The 23,498-nt window shown below is 37.4% G+C and overlaps 1 protein-coding gene and 1 non-coding gene across 4 annotated transcripts in view; both read left to right on the top strand.

The window, feature by feature from the left end:
* Positions 1-23,498, top strand: part of CNTNAP2 (contactin associated protein 2) — a 1,550,102-nt gene that overhangs the window by 833,159 nt on the left and 693,445 nt on the right. The window lies entirely within an intron of this gene.
* LOC117665067 (U6 spliceosomal RNA) lies at positions 17,195-17,302 on the top strand. Its single transcript, XR_004591244.1, has one exon. It is a non-coding gene; the product is annotated as a U6 spliceosomal RNA (small nuclear RNA).

Below are 23,498 nucleotides of genomic sequence, written 5' to 3'. Positions count from 1 at the left end.
AAGATGTGGTTTTAAAAAGTTCCAAAGCTTGAGCTTGGAACAAATAGAAGCTTTTAAGAGGTTTCTGGCAATATGATTGAATTTGGAACAACTAGCTAAGCATTACAATTTCTAAGGTAAAGTTCCATAGAATAAAAGGGGTCACTGCTCATTGATTATAACTGTCTAAATGACAAATGTTTCCGCAACTTGATGAAATTTTAAATAATATAATGGTGTTTGCTTATATCGAGAATTCCTTTGTTTTATATAATAGCAGAAGGACAATGATAACTTTCAAATAGGGAAAGAGATGAAAGTTTGGATCTATTGTAATCAAGGTGAGAGTAGCATACACAACAGAACCTTTTTTCTTTCTAACTTCCTAGGTCAGCTCAATGCGGTATGACTTGGGGCCACTAACAGCCAGGTCGGGTACCCCGCATAGTTGTGTGCGAATACCTGGTCCTGTATGTTGAATGCCCGCGTAGGCCGTGCAGAGTCTAGGGGGGTCTCAGGAAAGTAGTCTGGGTGGTATCGGTCAAGTTGCGACCTCAGCCTTCTTCCCAACTTGGCTGGGCTCTTGTTGGTGGTTGCATGGGGGGTGATGTGTTGAGCGAGGAGGAACTGGTTGACTTTTTCCTGCCAGTTCCCTGGGCCCATTCGGGTGAGGGTTTTCTTGGTTAGTCTCACCATTCGCTCGACCTGCCCGTTGCTTGCTGAGTGGAAAGGAGAGATGAGTACGTGCCGGATCCCTTGCTCTGTGAAGAATGCCTCCATGGTCTTGGCTGTCAGTTGTGGGCTGTTATCAGAAACCAGGACATTGGGTAGACTGTGGGTGGTGAATAGCCGTCAGAGGGCTCGGATGGTGGCTTCTGTCATGTTGTCTGCATGATGATCACTTCTAGCCACTTGGAGTATGCGTCCATGACAATCAGGAATGTCTGTCCTTCTACTGGCCCTGCAAAGTCAATATGTATGCAGGGCCAGGGCCCCTTGGCTGCTTCCCATTTATGAGTGGTGCCCGTTGTGGCGCTGATTGGGTCCCCTGGCAGGGTTTGCAGGTAACCACCCATTCAGTAATGTCCTTGTCCATCTGGGGTCACCAGATGTAGCTCCGGGCTAACACCTTCATCCTCAGGATCCCAGGGTATCGGATGTGCAGGGCGTCCATGGCGTGCCTCTGAAGCTTTTGGAGAATGACGACCCTTTCTCCCCACAGCAAACAGCCCTTAATGATTGACAGTTTGGTTTTCTTGCTGTGGTAACTCTTGAACTCCTCCCCCAGGTTCTCCTGTGGCCACCCCCTCAACACCCAGTTCAGAACCTTCCTTAACATTTTGTCTTTTTGGGTGTGTTCAGCGATGTCTCTGGCGGTCACTGGGCTGGCCGGGTCAATGTCGATCAACAGCACTTGGGCGGTGGGTGCGGGGTCTTCCATCAATTCTGGCAGCGGGCAGCAGCTGAGGGCATCAGCGTGGCTTATATCTTTGCCGGGGCAATGGATCAACTCATACTCATACACCATGAAGAAAATGGCCCATCTGGTCATCCTCGGGGACATGTATGGTGGGGTTTGTTGGTTACTGGCAAGGAGTCCTAATAGGGGCTTATAGTCAGTTACAATCTCAAAATGCCTACCATATACATACTCGTGGAACCGCTTGATCCCTGCCACTACGGCCAAGGCCTCCTTATCAATTTGGTTGTAGTTGCGCTCAGCCGATGACAGGGTCTTGGAGTAGTATGCTATTGGTGCTTCCATTTCGTCTGGTAGGCAGTGGCTGAGGACTGTCCCAACTCGGAAAGGGGAGGCATCACAGGTGATCCGAACCGGCAACATGTGGTTATATTGGATCAGGATGCTGTCGGACGAGAGGAGGTCTTTCACTGCTGCAAAAGCTTGGTCTTCCCTCTGTCCCCAGGTCCATGGTGTTGTCTTCCCCAGGAGGTTGTGGAACGGTTCAGCAATGGTGGCCTTCTGTGGTAAAAATGTGCTGTAAAAGTTTAATAGTCCCAAGAAGGCTTGCAGTTCTGCCTTATTCTTTGGAGTGGGGGTGTTCTTAATGGCTTTCATCTTGCTGTCAGTTGGGTGGATGCCTGACCCATCTATTAGGTAGCCCAGGAACTCTACCTGACTTACGCCAATTTTGCATTTACTTTGAGTCCTTTTTTTCTGGAACCTCCCCAAGGTTCCACACACACATTCCATCAACTGGCCTATTGACTTCCCTGATATAAAAATATCATCGAAATATGGCACCACCCCTGGGATCCCGTGCAGTAGCCGCTCCATTAGGCACTGGAAAAGTCCTTGGGCTACGCTGACCCCAAACTGCAACCTGGTATATTTAAATGCCCCCCTGTGAGTCACTATAGTTTGTGCTTCAGAGGTGGCTTCGTCTACTGGCAGCTGCTGATAGGCCTGGGCAAGGTCCAGCTTGGCGAATATCTTCCCGCTTCCTAGGGAATGCAACAGATGTTGCACCATGGGCACTGGGTACGCACTCTGCAGGAGGGCCTTGTTCAGTGTACACTTGTAATCCACGCAGATGCGGACGGACCCATCTGGCTTCACGGGGGTGACTATGGGGGTCTCCCACATTGCGTGGTCGGTTGGCATGAGGATTCACTGGGCAATGAGCTTGTCTAATTGTTCCTTGACCTTGGGCCACAAAGCAAATGGTACCCTACAGGGTTTGAGCCTGATGGGGGTCACATGGGGATCTAGATTAAATGAAATGGGTTTCCCCGTATATTTACCTAGACCCTTGTCAAAGACATCCACGAACTCTGCCAACAGCTGGTCCAGTTCGTGGGTGGTTACGCTGTGCAGTCCAGTGATGTCCAGCCCCAGGGGTTTAAGCCATTCTACTCCCAGCAGTGATGGCCGATGGCTGCCAACGACTGTGAGCAGCAACTGGCCCTGGAACTCGTGGAACGTTACTTTGACCTCCATTCTGCCTAGTACCTCTATCCAGTTCCCTTGATAGTCATTCAGGTTGACATTTGGCGGCTTCAGAAACTTTCTGCTTGGGGCTGGGTTCAACTTCTTGATTGTTTGCCAGGATACTATTATAAAATATGACCCTGTGTCCAGCTCCATTTTGCATAGTTCCCCTTCAATGGTCATGACTGCGTGGTATTTCTGCTGCTCATATGCATCTGTGTGTCCCACGGTTGTGTGATGGATTTCTCTGGGAGCTTGGTATTGGTCCTCTCTTCGTCTGCTCCATTGTTGGCTGGCTCTAGGGTTCCCTGGTCTTTCTGATGGGGCTATAGGCTTTGGCTGAAAGGGAATGGGTTGGGGCACTTTGCAGGCTTCGGCAATGTGGCCCTTTCTTTGGCATCAGCGGCATTTTGCATCCCAGAAACGGCAAGCCGGGGCAACGTGGCTGCCTGCTCTTCACGTCCCTGGGGTTCTGCCACTTTTCTGGGCACATGCGGTGGATGTTTTTGTCTGTGTCATCTCAGTCGTCATTGTACTCAGGAACTTCGGTTGACCAGTTGGGCTCCCGGTATGTGTGGTGCACCCTGCTGATCTTCCTTACATTTGCCGCCAAGTTGTCTGATGATTCTGCAGCCCTGGCCTCCTCGACAACGTCCTTGAATGAGACCCCTCTCCTTATCAACAGTTTCTTTTGTAGAGCGAGGTTCCTCATCCCCAGGATGATCCGGTCCTTCATCATTTTTTCGGGATTTATGAATTCGCACCTGGTAGTGATCTCCCAGAGGCTGGCCACAAAATCATTGACAGTTTCTCCCTCTGGTTGGCGCCGGTGGTAAAACTCATTTCAGCTGACCATGGGGGTGGCAGATGATGTGTAGTGGTCTTCCAGGGCACGTTGCAGGGTGGCCCAGGTGACAGTCTCCACATCTGCTGGGGCGATCAGCATCTGGGCCATTTTGTAGATCTTGGTGCCGCAGTAGGTCAGGAATAATGCTTGTTTCCTGTTGTCCGGCCTGTCCTGGTAATTGTTGGCCTCCAGGAACATTCTGAAATGGCCCATGTATGTGTGCCAGTCCTCCGTCTGTGGGTCAAAAATCGCTGGGGCCGGCGATACTTGTGATGCCATTTGTGCAGGTGGTCAGACATCTTTGTTTCAAGACAGCTGCGTGGTTCACAAGGAGGTTCTCAGGTCCCTTTTGTCCTTCATCGCCAGTGTTAGATCGGCGCAAAAGCAGCAGGCGAGAGTCATTAGTGAATTCAGCACCTTTTTATTTCCCACACAATGTGACTGCGCTCTGCCGGCTGGGCTGCCGGAGCTTGCCTTTTAAGGAGCTCCAGGCAGACCAACCAGCCAATGACAGCAGGCTAAATCTCCCACGGTCCGGACAGCCAATCAGCGGAAAGCATGAAACCTTATGAAGATTCTAGCCAATCCGTGGCGAGCATGAAACCTTATGTAGATTCTAGCCAATCCATACATAACAGTAACCATATACTGTACTATACATAACTGTTCAGTAACGAGATCAATAAACAGATCTCCAAAGCAAATATAGAACCTGATTCTTTGTTGTACTGGTTCAGCAGCCAAGATATAAAAGATTTGTTTTTAATAATTTATCAGCCCTCCAGGGCGGGTATTTATCAAAAGAAATCTTAGGATCTTTATCATTTGTACCAGGTTAGACTGAAGGTTCTGTAGAGCTACAAATTATTTACAAAGACCTTTCATTCCTGTGGCAGACTAGTATACACTAAGAAGCTGGAGACAGTAAATTGGATTGAGTTTTTTTCCAATCTCCCAATATTTTAAAATCATGCCCATTTTTTTTAAAAAAAACGTATCACTTATGATATATGAATAAGGTCTGGCTTGAAGGACTGCATCTCTCCCATAGTATCTGCCCGGTAAATTTGACCTTGCAACTTTGGCATGCTTTGAATTTGTTCAATTAAATGAAACCATGTATCAGGACCCAAAAACTGTGCCTTCTGTGTAGCAGTGTCTGCTTTTCAGAATGAAGTTCTCCCTCAAATTTGAACATCCCACATCCTCTTAATATTTCAAAGGGGATTGAAGTCCTGGTTCTTCTCCCAGGCCTTTAGTGACAGTGAGTGAAATCTCTATGGATTTTGTGGCTATATATATATATATATATATATATATATATATATATATATATATATATATATATATATATAGTTTGTGTGTGTGTGTGTGTGTGTGTGTGTGTATTGGATACTCAGGCATCTTTTGAGAAGGAACTGAAGGATTCAAATAATTGCCAAAAAATATGTAATCAAAATGTAATATTGTGTTTTTTGCTAGCAGTTACATGTTAATTTAATTTTGGAAGACTCATTAGTGGATACTCATGCTGTTTTGAACAATACACTAGGTATGGAAACTAATAAGAGAACAAAATATATTGACATTATGACATCAGTGTATCAGACATACCCACACACGCTCCCTGGGACAGCTGCCTGGGGAATAACCAGATCTTCTTCTGGAAGGATCATGGCTGTCTGCATTTCAAGGGGAAAGCTATTTCAACAAGACAGGCACACTGTCTAAGGCCCAGTGAGTTCCATTATATTGAGTTCAATACACATACACACAGAGCTTGTAAATATAAATACATGTTGAGCTTCTCCCCATTTTTGATGAATTATGAGCATGAGATAATTTTTTTCTTTATATTATGAAGAAAGATATTATTTCTTCCTAAATATCAAAATATTTTATAGGAATGCATAAAAATGCTGATAATATCTTTTAAAAATCCTTAAACAGTATATGCAAATCCCATCACCATCAGTATATCCACGGCAAACATAGACTTAACATAATTTAATATGTTTTTTGACTGAAACATTCAAAATTTTATTTTCCCATTAAAATATGCAAATCAGTCTCCTTCTGTTCCATGTAAACTTTTATATAAAGTTATCCATAAATCTGTTTAAGTTTCTTTCCACATTAATTTGAGATTTTTTTTTAAAAAAACACAACTTTATGTTTAAGTTTGTCTTAATTAAATTACTTAGTCATCCATTATAATTAAATTGGACTTGAAATTCATGAAGCTGCTATATGTATTTGCTTTGTTTATATGTAGCATGCTTTGATTTACTTTTTTGTATATGGTAGTTCATAAACTGGATAATAAATTATTTAATTGGACATTTATATTTTCCATATGAACTTTAAATCAATTTTCCCTTCTAATATAAATAACAGTACCCTTCTCTTAGAAATTAATATTTGTAATGTAACTAGATTTGGGCAATTTTTGAACCATGAAATGCATACAAATATTTAGGAAATCATAAATAAATTCTGAGTAGTTGATTGGCTTGATGTTTTTATAAATTTGCAGACAAAAGATTTTGTAGACAAAAGATTGTCTACTTTTCCAATATCTCCCCACTCATAAAAAATATGTACAAAAAGGGTTAGGAAAGACCATGTGCATAAATGATATCTAACACAGGCCTGTCCCAGATTGGATAGTTAGGAAACCCTCGACTCCATTTGCAGAGAAAGTTACTTTACTAAAGTCAAGTGGAATAAAGCACTGTAATTAACATCTGCTTCTTGCAATTACTGCAAGTTCAAATCTCACCAGGCTCAAGGTTGACTCAGCCTTCCATCCTTTCAAAGGTAGGTAAAATGAGAACCCAGATTGTGGGGGCAATAAGCTGACTTTGTATAAATATACAAAAGTATGAAGCAGGGGTGGGTTCTAAATTTTTTTACTACCGGTTCTGTGGGCGTAGCTTATTTTGTGGGTGTGGCTTGGAGGTCATGTGACTAGGTGGGCGTGGCTAGCTGGTCAGAGTCATTTCTGGAAGGTCCTCGCACTTACGACCAGTCCTCGCACTTACGACCCGACTCATTTGTTTGCTTTTAACACTGATCAGCTGTAGGACGGCCCTTTGAAGCCCCGCGGCAAAAGTTTAAACAGTTTTTTTCCCTCTAGTCATCAGCTGGGATTTAGGAGGCAGCAATAGATTGGGGGTGGGACCAAATAAAAGATAAGAATAACGTGGGTGGGTGGGTGGGAGGGCAGGGGGGAGAACCGGTTCGGTGATGTCATATCGTTACCACTACCGGCTCAGCCGAACCGGACCGAACCGGGAGGAACCCACCACTGGTATGAAGGCTATTGCTTAACGCATTGTAAGCCACCCTGAGTCTCCGGAGAAGGGCGGCATATAAATTAAAGCAAAAAAAAAAAAAGTGGTTACAGCATAGGCAAAGCCAGATCTGAGGATTCTCATGTAAAGCCGTTACTATTTCCCTCTCCCAGCCCTCCCCTCTAGTCATCTTATTAGTGTCCAATAAAGTTTAAATTAGTTGTTTTAGTAACAGTTCTGAGGCTTGGCACCTTTTTGATAAGCATTTACATTCGTTCCCATGCCTGTGTCCTTGGATCATTCAACCCCCTAGGCAGGAAACCCTATACCATTTCAGACAAATTGTTGTCTAATCTCTTCTTAAAAACTTTCAATGTTGGAGCATTTACAACTTCTGGAGGCAAGTTTTCCACTGATTAATTGTTCTAGCGGTCAGGAAGTTTCTTCTTAGTTCTAAGTTGCTTCTCTCCTTGATTAGTTTTCACCCATTGCTTCTTGTCCTGCCCTCAGGTGCTTTGACTCCCTTTTCTTTGTGGCAACCCCTGAGATACTGGAACCCTGCTATCATGTCAGCCCTAATCCTTCTTTTCATTAAACTAGACATACCCAATTCCAGTAACCCAATTCTTTATATGTTTTAGCCTCCAATCCCCTAATCATCTTTGTTACTCTGCACTTCTTCTAGAGTCTCAACATCTTTTTTACATTGTGATGACCAAAACTGGATGCAGTAAAAGAATGATTATATCCTGCCTCCCCACCAAAGTTACTTCATGGAAGCTAGCATATGCCCAGGTACTTACTTTTGTAAGGAAGTGTACTTACAAAACACTTCAATTCCATTCAATCAATCAATCAATCATCACCTCGGTACAAAACTTAACAATTTGTACATGATATGCTTTATGCCAACAGTTTCAATGAAACATAATGTCCACATTCTAGAATAATTGATTTATAATACAACATTTTTTTCTGGTCACCATTGCACAGTTAATAACTGAATTTATGTTTTGCTTTAAAATTGCTAAATGTGGATGAATTTTCCTTGGGAGAGTTATTAGAAAAAACTCCCATTGTTTATCTGCAGTTTTAGACTAGCACATATGGAAGCCATTGTAACATTTTATTTTTTATTAATTAAAAATATTAGATGAAATGAGTTTAGAGTGGGATTCCTTTCAAAAGTTCTAAGTTTAAATGATGATCAAGTCCAATCACTGTGGCTGTGCTTGAACCAATTGTTGGATCTCTTAGTAAGAATATCTACTGCTGCAAGAACCTTGGATGAACTGACATTTTTAAGGCTTTTAAGATAAGACTGGACAGCCACTTGTCTGAAATGGTATAGGACCGTGATGGCAAACATATGGCACGTTTGCCAGAGGTGGCACACAGAGTCCTTTCTGCTGGCACACGTGCCATTGCCCCAGGTCAGATCTCCATGGTGTTTCTTTCGTGAACTTTTGTTTCCCTGCATATGATGAAACAGAACTTCATGAAAGAAAAAGATCTTGCCTCTTGCCGCACTGCCGGTGTTGTGATGCCCCACCTCTCATCGACCAGCTGGTCTTCGGGTCTCTGCTGTGCATGCCTGAGCATGTGCATGCGCATGTCCATGCATGTGCATATCCGTGCATGTCCATGCATGTGCACGTTTGTACGCACGCACACACATCTTTCCATTTGGGCATGCACGTGCGTGCAGTTTGGGCACTTGGTGTCTAAAAGGTTCACCATTGCTGGTATAGGGTCTCCTACTAGAGATGGGGATTGGACTAGAAGACCTACAAGGCACCTTCCAGCTTTATTCTTCTTTATTCTGTTCTGAATCTTTTTACTAGTTCCAGTCCTTTCATGAATACTTCTATGAGCTTCTTAAATCTGAAACAAACATTAATATTACAAATGCCTGAATTCTATGTGGAGCTTATTTATATGCATTGGTGAAGATTATTTATATGCATTCTTCCTCCTGACTGGCATTCTTTCAGTTTCCTGATTTATTGTTTTCTTCCTTCCATCATTATTTGCCTGCATGTTAAATTGTGTTTTTGACCATAGTATTTTAAATGGTATTGTGAACCTGAATCAAAGATATCATTTTTTTCTCCAAAGCAGAAGAAGGTCTCAGGTACTTGTCAGTTTTGATGTATAGGACCCCGGGGTACAGGAGATGCACAATTCTTCAGAATAGCCTAAGATATAGTCTGAGAAACTGGATATTTTTGGCAAGAACTCTTAGTTATTCAGTGGCTTTCATAATTCTCCAGGTACCTGGTTCTTATCAATTATGTATTAAAATAAGCAGAGATAGAAAAATACCTCTAAAAATAGACTATAATATGGGGATTTAGCAAACAAAAATTTGCATGTGAAAGTCAACAGAGAACAGAATATAATTATGCATTTGTAACAGTGATGCAAATAGTAACAGATAATTTTGTATATTCCTAATACATGTAATCCCATGATTACAATGAGAATGTAAACCAACCTCTTAGGATAAGGCTTGAGAATATAACAGGGAGAAGAGGGAACTGAGAAAGTTCCTGGAAGGTTTTAGGCAAGGCCAAATCTAACTATTGGGAAACCCTTACTTTATAGCCTAGGAACAATTAGTGGATGATAGATACAAAGAAATATTACATTGTATGTAGAAGAACAATTTGGGAGTGGGTGTATAATTTTAGCGGTAAATAATGAATCACTGAAACATACTGATAATGAAAATTATACTGATTGCGTACCTGGCTCCCTGCCACGTAACAGCGGTCCTGCCTGAGCTGCTCGACATTATAGCTGGGGTGGCAGTGGAAACCCCAGACTTATTGTTATGGGGGATTTTAACCTGCCATCTGCTGGTGAGATGTCAGAGACGGCCATGGACCTGACCCAGGTAGTTAAAGGCCCCACCCACTTGGGGAATCATACTCTGAACTTGATTTTTGTCTTTGATCAGTGGCTGAATGATCTAAGAATAGGGGATATAGACATCAAGCGCTTGTCATGGTCTGATCATTCTCTCCTTCACATGGACTTTCAAGTCACTTCCACCCACCGCAGGGAGACGGAACCAACCAAATGGTTTCGTCCCAGGTGCCTGATGGACCCCGAAAGGTTCCTGATGGAGCTTGGGCCATTTCCTGAGACTCTGGCTCACGACTCGACTGAGGACCTGGTGGTTGCCTGGGACAGGGTGGCTACTGGGGCCTTGGACCGCGTTGTGCCTTTGCGGCCTCTGACCCGATGCCGATCTTGTCTAGCTCCTTGGTTTTCCGAGGAGCTGAGAGAGATGAAGCATCGGAAAAGACGCCTGGAGAACGATTGGAGGACAAGCCAATCTGAATCTGACTGAACACAGGTGAGATCTTATATTAAGACCTACCTAGTGGCGATAACAGCGGCGAAGTCTAGCTACTTCTCCGCTCTTATTGCATCTGCAGAGAACTGCCCAGCCACGCTGTTTAGGGTGACCCGCTCCCTACTTCAGGTGGGGGTACGGGAAGATCCCTTACAGGGTCGAGCTGAGGATTTTGTACAATTCCTGCATGATAAAGTCACTCAGATTTGGGAAGGCCTGGACTCTGATTGGGTAGATCCAGGGGAGGAGACGGGGGTAGATCTTGAGAGCATTATCTGGGAAGAGTTTGACTCTGTGGCTCCTGAGGACGTGGACAGGATTCTGAGCAAGTTTAGCGCTGCCACATGTTTATTGGACCCGTGTCCCTCCTGGTTGGTACTGGCCTCCCAGGAGGTTACACAAGGCTGGCTCCAGGGGATTATAAATGCTTCTCTGAGTGAGGGTGTCTTTCCCACCACCTTGAAAGAGGCGGTTGTGAAGCCCCTCCTCAAGAAGCCTTCCCTGAACCCAGCTATATTATCAAATTATCATCCAGTCTCCAATCTTCACTTTGTTGCGAAGATTGTTGAGAGTGTGGTGGCGCGACAACTACCCCGATACCTGGATGAAGTTGTCTATCTGGATCCGTTCCAGTCAGGCTTCAGGTCACGATACAGCACGGAAACGGCATTGGTCGCATTGGTGGATGATCTCTGGAGGGCTCGGGACAGAGGTTGCTCCTCTATCCTGGTCCTATTAGATCTCTCAGCAGCTTTTGATACCATCGACCATGGTATCTTACTGCACCGGCTGGAGGGGTTAGGAATAGGGGGCACCGTGCTTCGGTGGTTCTCCTCCTTCCTATCTGACTGTTCGCAGTTTGTGTTGGCAGGGGGGCAGAGGTCGACCTCGAGGCACCTTATTTGTGGGGTGCCGCAAGGATCAGTCCTCTCACCCCTTCTGTTCAACATTTATGTAAAACCGCTAGGCGAGATCATCCGTGGTTTTGGGGTGAGTGTTCATCAGTATGCTGATGACACACAGCTATACATCTCCACCCCAGACCACCCCAATGATGCCCTTGCTGTGATGTCCCGTTGCCTGGAGGCCGTGCGGATCTGGATGGGGAGAAACAAGCTCAGACTCAACCCCTCCAAGACCGAGTGGCTGTGGCTTCCGGCATCCCGGTATAGTCAGCTGGTACCATCACTGACAATAGGGGATGAGATCTTGCTCCCCACAGAGAGGGCCTGCAACTTGGGTGTCCTCCTGGATTCACGGTTATCTTTAGAAGATCATTTGACGGCCCTGGCCAGGAGTGCCTTTTATCAGGTTCACCTGATCCACCAGTTGTGTCCCTTTCTGGATTGGGACGCTTGCGCATGGTCACTCATGCCCTAGTTACCTCCCGTATGGACTACTGTAATGCTCTCTACATGGAGCTCCCCTTGAAAAGCACCCGGAGGCTCCAACTGATCCAGAATGTAGCCGTGCGGGTGATTATGGCGCAGCTCGTTGTGCCCATGTAACACCTCTCCTACGTGAGCTGCACTGGCTCCCGGTGGTCTTCCGGGTGCGATTCAAGGTGTTAGTTATCACCTTTAAAGCGCTCCATGGCTTAGGACCTGGGTACCTACGAGACCGTCTTTTGCCACCAATAGCCTCCCACCGACCAGTTCGTTCTCACAGGGAGGGACTACTCAGGGTACCGTCAGTCAAATTATGCCGACTGGTGAAGGCCCAGGGGGACGGCCTTCTCTGTGAGGGCTCCAACCCTTTGGAATGAACTGCCTCCTGAGATACGAAATATCCCTGATCTCTGTGCTTTCCACCGTGCCCTCAAAACCCTGATTTCCAACAAGCGGGGCTAATCATATGAACATGTGAATGTTTTTAAAATGTTATCTAATTTTAGGTTCTATTTAATTGGGCCAAACTATATTATAATAATAATTTTAATTAGCAATTTTATGATGTTTGTGTATCTATATTTTTCTTGACTGTACACCGCCTTGAGTCCTATGGGAGAAAGGCGGTATAGAAATAAAATAAATAAATAAATGAATAAATAAATAAATGAATGAATGAATAAATAAATAAAATAATAATATGTGACTGTCCAATACTGAGAAAGATTTAGCCTCTTTTTTTCTTCAACATACTTTTTTATTATATTATCCACTTTCCTTCCTTCCTCTCTAAACAAATTAACCTGAATCCCAATTTCTGTTCTCTGTGTATTTTTATTTTTCAGTATACATTCTTTCCAATTTCTTACAGACAGGATGAGTTGCATGCTGTATAATTCTAAATTTTTCATTTATATTGTTTCTAGTGATGTAACATGGTTAGACTATGGCTTTGAGAATAATTTTCAGAACTACAGTAAATTAATTAATAATTAATATTATTAATTAACAGTTTAAAATTATACAGGATATATGAGATAGACTACTTGGATCAAACCAAGATCTGAAGCTGGAGGTCACTACCCAGATGTAAAAATAGATTAGCACTTTCAAACTCTATGACTTTCAAAGTAATGCTTTCCCTAGGGCCCTGAACATTGCCATTTGTTATTACTTTCGAAGTGGAAGTATTATTAGGCTGGGTATTAATTTGAAAACAAATTGTTTATGAACTAGGCCAGATCATGCTAGAGGAAATGAAATTGTATCAGAATATTCCCTGAACCAATATCTAAGCTCCTCATCACAGTCTTTCTCATTTGTTTAGGACACAGAAGTTAAATCTCCAGAGAAGGGCGGCATATAAATAAATAAATAAATAAATAAATAAATAAATAAAAATCTGGTACTCATTAATACCATCTTTCATTCTACATGTTTAATGGCCAATCCCTTTTTTTAACTTTAGGAAGGAAAAGAAAAGGCAATGACTAATGGGGATGGCTGCTCCCAAATGAATAAACAAAAATTTGTTAATTTTGTTCAGCCATTAAGGTGAAGTATAAAAATAAAAGTAGTGCTCCCTCCCTCAAAATTTTTTCCCTGCCAAAATTTATCTTGTGTTTTATAATGTTATTAACATTTTTGATAAAAAAAGATAAAAATTAGTATAAATTAATAAAAAGAAACAAAAAGGGAAAAGAAATAAAGGAGAAACCTAAAAGTACATGAAAGAAAAAAAGCAAAGAAAAAAAGAAAGACAAGAGATATAAGGAAGTGGATTTGTATTTTTTCCATATTTTCAATACACATAATGATTTTTAAAATTCACATTAACTTTGTTATAATACAAAAGGTATAAGTATACAATCTGAAGAGATACCATAGTATACAAAAGGTATAAAATGCTACCCAAATCTCAAGTCATAATCTTCTAACTGCAGAAACCTTCTATTTCTAAGCAGCACCTATTCTTTGATAGAGCTGCAAAATAGAATTTCAAATCAGGTAAACTTAATCCTACTTTTTCCTTTGCAACTTGTGGGTGGGGGATGTTTCCCCTCCACACAAATATCCTTTTGCCACACAATATACCCTTTTGCCTCTTTTTAAATGGTACACCAGTTGTCAAACCAGCTTTGTCTGAAACAAAAATATTGTTTTAGGCAAAATATTCATTTTTATCACAAAAATTCTCCTTAGCAGCAACATTCTTTTCCTAACATAGAATAATTTCATTGCATATTTAACATAGTTATTTTGAAATAATATGCAATTCATATTTGTCCTATTGATATTCATATATTTTACTTTCTTCTCAATATTAAAACCCATTTTATTTATCAATTCTGTTTTTCTTCTACTTTTATGAGGTTTTTTCTTAACATCTTTATCTTCAGTGTTGTGGATCTTAAAATCTGCTAATGCACTAAATTCTTTCAATTTCCTGTTAATGTTCTAATTCCCTTTGAAGGATCTTTAAAAACCAACTAATCTGCAGAAACCCTTAATTTATAACTTTAAAAAAAAAATCTTATTCCCACAATTCTCTTCTCTTGTTTTATAAGAAGAATCAAAATAAGCAAGAGAAGACATAGTGGGCATCCCTGTCTTGTTTCTTTTTGCATCTCACAAAAATTTGTTAAATCTCCATTAATAATTATTTGTGGTTTTTGTGAAGTATAAATCAGATTTACATATTTTATAAATTTGTTTCCAAAACTTTGAACAAAAAAGCCAATTCAAATTTATTTATTTAGTTAAAACATTTATATAGCCACCCTACATCCAAGTCTGGACAGCTCCCAATCAATAATGAAAATAACATCACTAAAAACAGCATTGTATATATGTACATTCTTAGATTAAAATTATACTTATTTATTTAAAACATTTATATAAATTTTCAAAAGTCCTTTTCTACAGAAGAAATTAAATGATGCATGTTTTTCATTATGTTGCTCCAAATATTGCAAAATATCCAACATGTTTCTAAGATTGTCCCTTAACTATCTTTTAGGTAAAAACCCATGTTGATCTCCATGAATAAATTTGTGCAAAATTATTTTCAGTTTATCAGCCAGAATTATTGTAAGCAATGTATAGTCATTATTCAATAAAGGTATCAGCCTTTCTTATAAAAGTCCATTGTTTTCCTTCTTAAGGTATTATTGTTACCTCTTTCCAACTGTCTGGCATGCTTCCGTCCTGTAAGAGAGAACTCATTGTATTTTGTAATGATCGTAAGAGTTCATCCACAAAATATTTATAATAAGAACCTGCTAATCCATCTGTTCTAGTAACCTTTCTTAGTTTAATCTTTTTTATAGCTTTAGAAACTTCCCTTATTGTTATAGTCCATTCCTAATCTGTTTGTGTTCCTCTGTAATCCTCAGTAAATGTTGTAGGTATTTTCTCCAGAGAGATGTCACTTGCAATATGCAAGTAACTTCCCTTCCTAAAAATCAGTTTATTCTCCCTGTTGTGAGTATATTTCCTGATATTAGGTTTCTTATGTATCTCCTTGCGATATTTGAATTATTGTAGATCATCAAGAGCAATGTATAGCAGCACTTAGGAAACTATCAGAAATCAGTAGTACTGAAAATACTGTCAAACTAGTGAACTAAGTAAAACTAAGATCATCCTGATTTGAGGGCAGGTGTATATGTTGATCATTGAAATCATTTTTCTTCTTCTCTATGTTCTCACCATGGCATTTTATGCAAGCAATAAACACTCCTCCCCACACACTCCATTTTGGTATGACTTCTCAGGTATAATCATTTGCAGTGTGTCACAGTTCAAGAGCCACAAATACAAATTGAAGATTTACAGAAAGTTTTGATTGATAACAGCAAGTCAGAAAAATTGCGGTATGTTCCAAATTTTCCTGATCTGCTTTAAGGATTCATATTTAATCCAAATCTGGAGGAGAGTCCTAACAGATGTCTATATGTTTTATCCAAAACAAAATCTCTTTAGAAGGGTTGTCCAATTATTATAGACCTGAAATTAGAAGTTTTAAGTTTCATTGATGACAATGAAAAGGTAGTGGACTTCCTGAAATTTGAATTATTATTATTATTATTATTATTATTATTATTATTATTATTATTATTATTATTATTTTGACTAAGTTTATTCCAATTCCTTCTGACTTTAGAATTCATTATTAGATAATATATCTTCATTCACATGTCCTCCATTCATTCTAGATCTGCTTGCAAAGAAGTTTAATGCTTTGAATCAGTACATAATATTTGTTTGTCTTCATATGTTTGGGAGGGACACCCATCTACAATTGTGCTATACTATTTTGTATATTTTCAAATTTCATATCCAAGAAGCAATTTCTAGGAGATATTATACCAACTCCATTAAAATTTTAGCACTCATCTGAAATGAATTCCAATTTATACAACTTATTATATATCAAAACTCTTTCCTGATCCACCTGACTTGAGACTTGGATATTATTCTCATTCTCTTAAGGTTTATTCTCTGTAGTCTTTGCTTCTCCAGAGCTTCTAAGGAAATTGAAGCCACACCAGGCAGTTCTTGAAAATGAGGCCACTACTACCAATATAGAAACATCAAATGTTCTGAAAACAGGGATGCAAAACGAACCAGATGATATCTTATGCATTCCCAATAGAACTGCATTTCATTCCAAGTTTTATCTATTGTACCGAAGTATTTTCCAAAGCTATCATTCCTGTGTATAGCTTTATTTTTATTTTGTCAACAATTTTATCTATTTATCAGCCATTTTGTTTATTAGCAGAAGGAAAACCAGAAAGTTCATCACTGCAAGCTGCTTTTCATATTATATTTTAATCACTATCTATTGCAGTTGACCTCTTTCTTCAACCCAGAAGTTCTATCATTTGGGATATATAGTACAGCTCTTCCACATAACAAAGGTATTCTGTTTTAGTCTATTTAGACACTCTGATACTATGAACACGGGAGAAAGCTCCTAGCTGTTATTAATACACTTTGCATATAATATAAAATATGTCTAATATAACAATTTTGATCAATTATAATTGGATTATACCTATAATGTGGAAGCATGGCATTCTGGGCATTGAATTCAACAGTGCTCAATATAGTTTGGTATAGAACAATTTGTTACTTCTTTACCACTATCACATAATTTAGAAGTTATAAGCTGAAGTGTATAACTATACACTTATAAATAATCACACATCTTTAAATTCATGTAATCTGAATATTAGAATTAAACATTCTAAGTGCTTCAAGGATATTTTCAAACTAGCAGAAAAAAGTGTTTGATGTAATATATAGAAACACTTACTGATATTCTGAATCTCTTATTTATCTACTTGTCTGTCTATTAAAAATGGGCTTCGCTTCGGCAGCACATATACTAAAATTGGAACGATACAGAGAAGATTAGCATGGCCCCTGCGCAAGGATGACACGCAAATTCGTGAAGCATTCCATATTTTTACGGAGTGAGTTAATGAGGCTAATTGAAGTGTGAGGGGGCGAAACTGACAGGCAACGGAACTGAGGCGATTTTGAGAAAGCGCAACGGAGAGGTGTGGATTGGAAATAAAACACATAGTTATAGATTTACCAGACAGAAATTGGGAAATAGACAAAGATTATTCATTTGGGGAAAGGGATACAGATCCAAGTGTTGGACTAATTTTAAAAAAAAGAAATGGAGGTGGTACGGAGACAATAAAGAAGAGACAAAGAAGAAACAGTATCTAGTTTCGGGAGTGACTGTGAGGGATTTAAAAACTTTGTAATGGTGGCAGAGCTTCAGTGAACAGATACTGTAACTATATTAGAGTATTAACTTGCAAATAAATAAAAAACATTGAGGCTCTGGAAGAGGTGTTTAAAATATTTTTAGAAGGCAAATTGAAGGACTTTGGAAACAATTACAAACTAGACGACTGAAAAGACACAAAACCAGACTTCAATTCTGGAACTTAATACAACGAAAGAAATTTATTTTATTGTTTGAGAGACTTAATTTATTTGAATTATTTTAATTGAATTATTTTAATAATATTTTAAGTACTTTTAAGTACTTTTATCTATTTATTTATTTGTTTATTTATATAATACTTAATGTTTTAATATAGAATAGAGTATATAATATTATAGCCCAAATAGCATAAGGTTTAGGATTACTTAAGTTTAAATGTTAAATATATACTTTTTAATATATTCTGGAACCTAATATAACGAAAGAAATTTATTTTATTGTTTGAGAGACTTAATTTATTTGAATTATTTAAATGAATTATTTTAATAATATTTTAAATACTTTTAAGTACTTTTATCTATTTATTTGTTTATTTATGTAATACTTAATGTTTTAATATAGAATATAGTATATAATATTATAGCCCAAATAGCATAAGGTTTAGGATTACTTAAGCTTAAATGTTAAATATATGCTTTCTAATATAAGTAAGAAAAGTTGGAATATATAAATTTTGAATAGATATAATAATAAAACACATAGCATATGTTTTTTCTTATTTCTGTTTTATCTTGTTTTCCTATTCTAATAGTTTTTTATGTGACACAATTTAATATTAATTTAAAAATTGATTTGGTGTTAAAAGAATGAATTGAAAATTGATTATTAATATTGATATATATTGATTTAAATAAGAATAAATTTATTAAAATTGATAAAATTTATTAGAGATATAACTAAAGATTTAATAGAACTTAATATAATTAATAATATATTTAAATAGAATATTTAATTTAGAAACTGAAATATGACTTGCTGAGATATCATATTTTATCCCTGCTCCTTATTTAAATTTAATTAATCCCTCATATAATGATATTATAGTTTGAAATTTGACTTGTATTTGAAAACTAAACAAGTGATATTGGCTTCTGTAATTATCAGAAGGAAAATGCGTGAAAATTTGGGAACTATTAAATTAGAAAATTAAGATGACAACTACTGGCTCATTAATAATGACAAAACCAGGTAAAAAGGCAATAGCCAATCAAGCAATGTCTATTATGTCATCAGCACAACAGAAAACAATAGACACAATGTTACTTTCAGAAAAAGAGAAATCTCCTCAATCAATTAACATCAAAAACATTCACTCAGTATTATCAATGATACAAGAGAGTATGAACAAAACACAGGAATCAATTGCTGATAACCATCAAGAAAGTAGGAAAAACCATGAGGATTTGAAAATGGACATAGGTGAAGTTAAGGATAATCTAAAAAAAATGGATAATAAGATGGAGAAAATTCAACAAAATATTGCTAAAAATGAATAACCGATCCAAAATATTGAAGATAAGATGGGCAAAGTAGAAAAAAAGATAGAAGAGTCAGAATGTGATCAAACAATAATAAACAAAGAACTGGAAGATTCAATTTCATTCTTAGAAATGGAAAAGGCGTTATTTTACCTAATATTTCAAAATATAGTGGAAAACAGAGAGGAAGATTTGAGAGATGTAATGGTGGGAATTCTGGCTGAAGCAACGTTAAAGAATAAAGAAGAAATTAATAAGGAAATTGATGAAATTTATAGAGTATTCACAAATTACGCCTGAAGAAACAAGTTACCAAAAGAGGTTCATATTAGATTTGCAAGGAAGTTGGTGAAAGAGGAAATATACAAAAAAATGAGAGAAATCCAATTATATATAAGGGAAAAGAAATAATTACATTAAAACAAATACCAAGAAGAATAAGAGAAACAAGGAAAAATTATAACTTTCTGACAACAGAATTACACAAACATAAAATAATGTTCTGGTGGTTAACGCCAGAGGGACTGCTTGTTTCATGGCAAGATAAAAAATATAAACTTGATACACTAGAGAAAGCACAGCAATTTTTTGATAGCAATCTTTTTCCTGAGGAAGAACAAGAATCTGAAACACAGCAAGAAATTGCAAATCAGGAGGACAAATACAGCAGAGAAAAATACAGCAAGAAGAAAGAAAAAGAGGGGAGAAAGAAAGAATGGAAAGAGAGGGAGCAAGGGATAAAATACAAATTACAGAAAAAAACGCTAGGAAAATAAGAACTTCAAGAAAATAGAAATTTGAAATGGAGAAAGATTTAAAATTGATATCGATTAACATAAATGGACTAAACATTCCATCAAAGAGATCACGTATTTTTAGAAATTTACAAAAATTGAAGATAGATATTATAACATTACAAGAAGTTCATATTAAAAAACAACAGCGCAGTTTATTAGAGAACAAACGATTAGGAAAACTTTATACGGCACTAACAGAACAAAAAAAGAGAGGTATAGCAATGTACGTCCGGAATCATATACAATCAAAGCAATTATTTGCAGATGAGGGGGGTAGGATGCTGATGGTTGAAATTGAAACAGAAAAGAAGAAGATATTACTAGTATCACTTTATGCACCAAATGGAACCCAAATTGATTATTTTAAAAAGATGCACAACAAAATTAAGGAACAGGAATACCAAAACATATACATAATTGGAGATTTTAATGCAATTGTAAACATAGAGAAGGACTATAGGAGTTGTAAACATAATAAATCCAGGAAAAAAACACTTCCAGAAACATTTTATGATATAGTAGAATAATTTCAATTACAAGATGCCTGGAGGGAACTCAATTATAATAAACAACAATACACATTCTATTCAAATCCACATCAATCATGGTCCAGAACTGACATGGCTTGGATGACGGCAGAGCTTATAGCAGACGTTAAACAAATATAAATTACAACAAACACATGGGCTGATCATAGCCCCATTGAAATAACATGGAAGGGACACCAAAAGCGTAAAAGATGGATGATGGATAGAGATATTATAAATGACAAACAATATGTGGATATGATCCAAAAAGAATTGAAAATATTTCTACAAATTAATGTGAAAGAGCACACCAGTCTACAAAATCTATGGGACACAACCAAGGCATATATCAGAGGCTTAACAGTTGCCTATACTGCACAAAAAAATAAAAACAAACAACAAATAAAACAAAATTTACAGACAATATTACATCAATATGAATTAGATCTACAGAAACAGCCATATAATCAAGAAATTAAGGGGAAAATAAATTTAACAAGGCATAAATTAAATTTGATCACAACAACAGAAATAGCAAGAAAAATAAAAATCACTGAACAAAACCAATTTGAACATGCAAACAAAACCGGACGGTGGTTAGCATATAAATTGAAAATAGAAAAACAGAGGAATATTATAATACAGTTAAAAGATGTAGATGGTTGTTTATACCAGAATATTGAAGACAAAAAATGAATTGCAAAGGAATTTTTCAAAAACTTATACGCAAAGGAAGAGATTAGAGAAGAAAATATCATAGAATATTTAAATAAAATAAAGATTCAAGAATTAGAAGAAGAACATATAGAATTATTGAACAGACCAATCTCAATGTTAGAATTAATAGAAGCAAGGAAGAAACAAAAAAATAACAAGACACCGGGAACAGACGGTATACCGGCAGAGTTTTATAAGACATTTCAACAACCATTAGATGATATATTAATACAAGTTTTCAATGATGCATTAATGGAAGCTGAAATTCCGAAGTCATGGAATGAAACAATAATCACATTAATACCAAAACAAGATTCGGATCCCACGGAAATTAAAAATTATAGACCAATTTCTCTTCTCAACGTAGATTATAAACTATTCACATCAATTATAACACAGAGATTGAAAAACCTAGTCAAATACTATATACATCCTGATCAAAATGGTTTTATTCCTGGAAGACAAATTCATAACAATACAAGAACAATTATTGACACTCTGGAATTCTATAAGCAAAGATCGGAAAACCAGTTAGCTCTAATTTTCCTAGATGCGCAAAAAGCGTTTGATAATCTCAACTGGACATTTCTATTAGCACAGTTAGAAAAAATGAAATTTGGAGAAAGATTTATAAAAATGATTAAAAAGATATACAACACCCAAACAGCAAAAATACAAATTAATGGAGATACAACTGAACAATTTGATATAAAGAAAGGAGTGAGACAAGGATGCCCATTATCTCCTATATTGTTTATATTAACATTGGAAATATTACTAGAAGAAATCAGGAAAGATACAGAAATAACTGGACTAAAAATAAAAAATCAAGAATATAAACTGCAAGCCTTTGCGGATGATATAGTATTCATTTTAGATAAACCCATACAATCTGGACCAAAATTAATGATAAAAGTACAACAATATGGAGAAGTAGCGGGATTGAAAATTAATAAACAAAAAACTAAAATTTTAACAAATAATCTTAACAAGTATCAAAAAGAAGAATTGGAAAATATATTAGGGATACAAATAGCAAAGAAAGTTAAATACTTAGGAATATGGATTACAAACAAAATATCAACGTTGAAGGAAGATAATTATATTAAATTGGCTAAACAAATAGAAAAGGATTTGGAAAGATGGGCAAAACTCCAATTGTCTCTTTTAGGCAAAATTGCTACCATTAAAATGAATATTCTGCCAAGAGTGTTATACTTATTTAGGGTAATACCAGTAAACCCAGGAAGAACATATTTTAAAGATTTAGACAGAATGATATTAAAATTTATTTGGCAGGGGAAAAAAGCAAGAATCAAATTAAAACATCTACAAGACAAAAGAGAGAGGGGGGGAATGGGACTCCCTGATTGGCAGAGTTATTACAAAGCCTCAGCGTTAATATGGATAAAAGATTGGATCGAACTCAAAAACATAAGAACATTAATATTGGAAGGTTTTGACTTAACAAGAGGTTGGCATGCATATCTTTGGGGAGAGAAAATTACAAAACAAGAACAATTCCGCAAACATATTGTAAGAGATAATTTGCTTAAAATATGGAATGAAATCAGAAAATATCACTATGATAGGATTCCTAGGTGGACTTCCATAATGGAAGCACATATTTATCCAAATACAATAGATACAAATAAATTAAAAACATATAAGGACATCTTAAATGAAGAAGGAAAACTAAAAACAAGAGAAGAATTGAGAATGCAAAATGTGGAAATAGAGTGGTGGTCATATTTGCAATTAAAATCCAGATATAAATCTGATATGGAAAAAAACGGAATTCAAATGGAACCAAATCAGTTGGATAAAATTTTATTAGGCCCCAATGAGAAATTAATAACCAAAATTTATAATTTTCTATTGGAATATAAACTAGCAGAGGAAGTAGTTAAAGAGAATATGATCACATGGGCGACGAATTTTGGGTATGCAATAGAATTAAATAAGTGGGAAAAATTGTGGAAAAATATTAATAAATTAACATTATCTGTACCATACAAAGAAAATGCTTATAAATTGTTCTATAAGTGGCATCTACCACCGGCGCGAATTTCTAAAATGTTTCCCGGCACATCTCCACTCTGTTGGAAATGTAAAGCGCATAAAGGGACATACTATCATATATGGTGGTCATGTCCCAAAGCTAAAAAATTCTGGAACAATATAAAAATGCAACTGGAACAAATAATAACTCAAAAGGTGCCATTAAAGCCAGAAACTTATTTATTAGGAATACCTACAAACAAATATGAAAAAGAAATAATATATTTAATAACACACATTTTGACTGCAGCAAGAATTATATACGCACAAAATTGGAAACAA

The sequence above is a fragment of the Pantherophis guttatus genome, chromosome 4 (assembly GCF_059756535.1).
Source record: "Pantherophis guttatus breed Tessera chromosome 4, ASM5975653v1, whole genome shotgun sequence".
Classification (NCBI taxonomy): Eukaryota; Metazoa; Chordata; class Lepidosauria; order Squamata; family Colubridae; genus Pantherophis; species Pantherophis guttatus.
Note: the sequence above shows the minus strand (reverse complement) of the source record. Positions and strands in the feature narration are given on the sequence as shown.